Genomic DNA, 6,234 nt, shown 5'->3' with positions numbered 1-6,234 from the left:
CTTATCCTCCAAAGTTCAAACCACTCAGCCTCCTGTAGTTTAATGGCAAGGGTTCTCCGACCTAGCACATCTACTATTTCCAGGCGCAGACTGGACACATAGTGGGGAATGATCCCATTATGACTCGACTGTTCATAAGAACCCTTAAAGGAGTCGCTTTTGAATGGTTTCACAAGCTGGAACCATGCTCCATCAAAACTTAGGCTAACATGGAAAGGCTCTTTATAACTAGATTTTTCGATGATGATACAGAAGTATCTATGGCTACCCTGCTAAGTGAAAAGCAGAAGAAGACAGAGTCTGTCAGTAACTTTGTCAAGAGATTTAGAAATCGGTCGCTGCATTGCCGTGATCAAGTCTCTGAAAGTATGTTAATCGAGATGTGTCATAATAATCTCTCAATCCATATTTTATCCAAGATTAGAGCGGTGAAGACCCAAACTTAGAAAGAGCTTGTTCGCCAAGGAGAACAAGTCAAAAGCATGCTCAAAAGATTAGATGCTGAAGAGCCATGTGATTTTCAAGGGGGTGATGACCAAGACGACCTCACCCCTCTGACTTATGTAAAAGGGAAAGATGCTTTGGCTATGAAAACCACTTCTTCACCTAAATCTTCGTCAAAGCAGAAGGGAAAATCTTCGGATAGCTGCTTTCAGTAGAAGTATGACTTTCAAGATGAGCAAGTCATCTCGATACTCAAATCCTTGATCAATGCAAAAAAGATCAGGCTCCCAGAATCGATGCGACCTGAGGAGATGTCGAGAACGGATGATCCTAACTATTATGCATACCACAGGATGGTTCATCATCCCACCTCTAAATGCTACACCCTGAAGGATAAGATCCAAGTCTTATTGGATGCAAGAGTCTTTACCCTTCAATCCTGATTTACAACTATCGCTGGAGTGGGGGTAGTCATGGTTTCTCTGCAAAACCATGTACTACCTTAAGCTTTCTCTGATGAAACCATGACGACTCGAAGCTCGTCATAAATCAACTCTAAGGTGAGTCCGAAGTCAGACGTGAGTATCTGTCCCCTTACCAAAATACTATCATGTTAATGATTACCTCTGATAGTTACTTCCTCCAAATTCCCTTGCCAATCCTCTTTAATAGGATAACGGGACCACAAAACTATCATGTTAATGATTACCTCTGATAGTCACTTTCTCTAAATTCTCTTGCCAATCCTCTCTAATAGGATGGCGGGACCATAAAATACTATGAAGTTAATGATTACCTCTGATAGTCAACTCTTACCCTACTTGAAAATAACTTGTTAAGTAGTGTTCTACCATGCAATGAGCACCTACTTATCACTCGATTAAGATAGTGATCTACTATGCGATGATTCATTATCTGGTCTTTTTCGAATGTTCTATTTCCTTAGAATGGTCGAATATAGTGACCTACCACGCGATGTGTCACTATTCCAATCATAGTCGTTATACTTCTATGTCACTGAACGGCTTGATTATCTCTATATCGTCATTCCTACCGATGATGTTATTTCCAAATAGTGGCCTACCATGCGACTTGCCTCTATTTCAATCACAGTCGTTATACTCTCATGTCACTGAACGACTTGATTTTACTGGTCAAGTAGTGTTCTATCATGTGATGATCACCTACTTATCATTCGATCAGGATAGTGATCTACCATGCGATGATTCGCTATCTGATCTTTGTTGAACGTTCTATCTCCTTGGAACGATAAAAAATAGTGGCCTATCATGCGATGTGCCGCTATTCTAATCACAGTCGTTATACGTTCATGTCATTGAATGACTTGATTACCTCCGCATCATCATTCCTACAAATAACGTTATTCGTTGATAGTAGCCTACCAAGTGATGAGCCCTTATCTTCCCCCTTGTTTTCAAATAGTGACCTACCATGTGATGAGTCACTATTCATCAATGATACAACATCATCCAAGTAGGCCTATCATGCGATGAGCCTCGCTTTCAAAATACCAGGTTGAGTTGTTATACCGAATGACACAATCAAATTCTAACACTTAATCCAATGCCTTGAACGGCTAAGGATAGAGAAGAAATCTTAGCATTAAGCCTAAGAAAAACTCCTCGCCAACTTATAATGCTAAGGGATAAAGCATGGTCAGTCCAACTCAAACGACAGTTGGTAAAGACATATCAAGTCCGTTAATAGCTGAGGGTTTGCTAAAAATCCTAGATGGCGATCATTAGTTGCGGCTAAAGAGTTTAACTTTACCAGAATGGATAAGTTCGCTGGAAGGCTCCTCATTTCATCAGAATAGTGCCCATTTTATAGGCCTTAAGATCCAAAGTATTTTAGCCCCATGCAACCTGATTTGGGTCTGAAAACTTTGGAGGGGGTTTTGTAGGCAATAAAAATTACCTTAATTCCTAGCAAAGAAGCTCAAAACTGACAAAAACGCTAATATCTCTCAAACCGTAAGGAATTTAGCGAAACAGACAGGAGCAAACAGAACCCTTTGGGGTGGGTTTGGTTGGCTCCGTCTCGTCGAGATAGTCGATTTTTATATATAATTCGTCCAATTCCGACTTACGGTTTGAAAGTTATGAACTGTTTTTCGCAGCATGTTCGGAAGCCCACCTACAAGACTGGACTTTGCCTAAACATTAAAGTTCGCCTGCATTGCTAAGTTTGCCTAACAACTTAGCTCACCTAAACTGATTAAAGCTCACCTGATAGCTTCGCCTACGAGGTTCGCCACGTAGCGAATCTCAACATCAAAAGATGAGGTTCGCCACGCAGCGAGGCTTGACATCAGAAGATGAGGTTCGCCACACATCGAGGCTCGACATCAAAGTTCATCACTGGGGACAAAACTCCTCTAGGAAATGAAGCCCTTTCAGGAGAAGAAGTTCATCTACAGGCGAACCTCGTCAAACGGCACCTCACCCCTCAAAAAACAAAGTTCGTCATTGAAGACGAAGTTCGCCAGAAACGAAGTTCGTCATTGAAGACGAAGTTCGCTGTTGCCGTTATTGACAAACCTCGTCTGTCACCATTTCCAGAGGGTACATTTAAGGAGGATTAATGACCAATAACTCACACATTTAAGGAGAGTTAATGACCATTAACTCACCATTTAAATGGGAGTTAATGACCATAACTCCCTCATTTTAAGAGGAGTTAAACCCTTAACTCACTCCATAATGGTCCTAAGTATATAAATAGACATGATCAACAAGAAAGGAGGGAGGAGACTGAGAGGCTGGTAAAAAATCCTATCTCTCATCCACTCTCATGGATCTTCATAGATCATCGGCTAATCATTTGGCGTTGGATTGTCGAAGCTCATAACAAACATGACGAGGGTCATTACAATGACAGACCTCGTCTCAAACAACAAAGCTTGTTGTTGGAAACAAGATTTTAAGCGCATCAATGATGACAAAGCTCGTCAGTGAAGACGAGACTCATCAACGAAGATGAAGCTTGTCTAACAAACCTCGCTATGTAACGAGGCTCATCATCCACACGAAGTTCGGCTGTAATGGCCACAAGGACCAAGTCAGGCCACGTGGGCTAAATCTAAGGAGTACGTTACGCTCTATTAATCAACATGGGCTAAATCTCAGGAGTCGGTTACGCCCACAACCCCACGATTGTAGCACGTCAATTACGTGCTAAAGCTCTATAAATAGCTGCAAGCAGCTATAATAGAAAGGGGGTGATAGTTGATTGAGGGGAGATTTTAGACTTGGACTTGAAGACGCATCAGAGATCAAAGTTTCTACACACGGATCCGGAGTTCGAACCTCGATTCTAGCTGGTCAATGAACGTCAGAAACTCCAGCAATCTTGATCTGATCGTCAACGGGAGGCAAGCTTGACTCAAGTATTGGGGAAAGCATCCTTTCGTCACCAAGAACCCACCTTAAACAAAAGAGAAGCTGAATTAATCTTCTCTTCCTCTGTAATCGAGAGAGTGTGAGTGATTGTAAGGGTTTCGTACTATCACGCCCCGCTTCCCAAAATTCCGGGGAATCGGGACGTGAACAAGCCCGCGACGTATTAGATTGAGAAGAAATTTACACTACCATTTCTTCTTATTATTTTCTTGTCAACCCAATACGCTAAGCGTCTGGAAATAAATACAACGTGAAGTCATAGGTCCCCGATCACAGTTAGCAAGAATATAATAGACAAACTCAGAATAAAAAAAATAAACATATCATCAAGCAGATCATCCCAGATATAAAAATACGTGTCAAACATGCCCTTATACAAAACTAAAAAATGAATACTGAAGAGATACAAACTTCATCGATCAGGCAGGAATAGAAAGAACTACAAAAGTAAACTGGAACCATCAAAGAATAGGCTTCGACTCCTTCTGATCCGTTTACAGGCACTCCTGCTGAGAATCTTATGGCTCCTTTGCTGAACCTGTTCTTCCTCTAAGTCTGACATACACTAGAGAAAACAGGTGTACGTCAGCGTGCATGGCACATAACAAGACCCCACAAAACAAATAGAACAACGAAAACCAAAGCAGAAAATGATACGATAACAGAATTGACAAAGGAAACGTACATCTGGAAATCTAACAAAATTAATCAAGTAACAAGTCGATCATGCAACTAGCGATCAGAACAATCATCCAACTAACAAGGTTATACAACTAGATGGAATTAATACTTAAAAATCTATAACAAGAGATGTAGTACGTCGAGCAAAATAATCCAAACAAGGAAACCCTCATGTATATACCTTATGTCTCAAATTGTAGATAATTAAATATTAATCCCGATCTGTATATAAAAAGGAAATACAACTGGCCTACACTTCACAAGAAATCATACCTAGCCAAGAAACGAGGTCATGTAGCTAACCATCCTAAAACTCACTGGTCCACATCTCACATAAAGTCAACATTTATATCGTCGGATAACTGACTATTCACAAATCCTCTACACGCATCCAATACTGCTATATGAATCGGTCAGAGGACTACACGCAATCTGATCTCGGCCTGGTTCGAACTCAGGCAAAGCTCAAGTGACGAAACAGGTCACAGACTAAAGTGACTACACGAATTCACTTTAACCCAACAAACCAACCCCAGTGACTATATGAATTCACTGGCGTGGGCTGGAAGATACATCAACAGTCACATCCAAGCACATGAACATTAACTTCCCCATCCCAACTCTTCTCGTTTTTCTAAGTTAACCATAACCCTCATTAAAATTTGGGTTCACCACCTAAACTCAGCCAACACACCCACACATGTCACTAGGTCTGTTCATGACGCAAGAGGCCCCTAAGTCACGAACTACTAATGGTTCTCAATCACAACATGGACAATACATAACAGACATGTCAAATACATTAAATAAATACAAAACATGAAATGTGATCATAAACAGTAAAACCATACTTGTAGTCCGGTTTCATCAATATCTTGCTATCCAGCCCTCTAAACTATTCATACAAAAACATAACTTACTTAAATCCAAAATAGATAATTCTTTTTGCAAATAAATTCTTTTAGATCTTCATAATTATCAAAAATGATTCTTTTTCCAAAATAATCACTTTTAAATTATTATAATTTTTCTAAATGATCCGTTCTCAAATAAATTATTTTTAATTAATATAATTATCCAAAAATGATTCCACTACCGAAATAAATTCTTTTAATCTATTATAATTATTCTAAAAATACTATTTATCATATAATTACAATTTATTTAATATTATTTATCAAATCCATACAGGTAATTATATCACAAATTAATATAAACAGATAATTCACAATTTCATCAACAAGCCCATGCAGATAATTATTAACAGATCTAAAATTATAGATAATTCATAATAAATAAAAAAATATAGATCTGAGTAAGTGGAATTTTGCCTCAGGTTGTGTCGAACGATTCGACATTGACGGCGTGGGTCTGAAGAACGATACAGGTCAGATCTGACACAAAGAGCGCAGTGTCGAAGCACGGCGTTCGACGGTGAAGCAAGGATAGCAACGTGATCTCGGCGAACGGTGTCGGATCTAAAGGGAGGGGGCAGGGGGTCGTCGGGACGTCGGCGTGCTCGGCTCGGCGGCTGCAGGCGGGGAGAGCGGCTGGGTGAAGGCGGCGACGACGACGGGTTCGATGGCAAGGGCGGCGTGGATCTAAGCAGCGGCGTGGATCTGGGCAGCGGGGTTGTGGTGGAGCTTGGCCGACGGTGTCGGGGCGAGCACGGCGACGGGATCTCGGA

This window comes from Asparagus officinalis, chromosome 7, assembly GCF_001876935.1.
Source record: "Asparagus officinalis chromosome 7, Aspof.V1, whole genome shotgun sequence".
NCBI classification, from domain to species: Eukaryota; Viridiplantae; Streptophyta; class Magnoliopsida; order Asparagales; family Asparagaceae; genus Asparagus; species Asparagus officinalis.
This window is presented reverse-complemented; position numbering follows the sequence as displayed.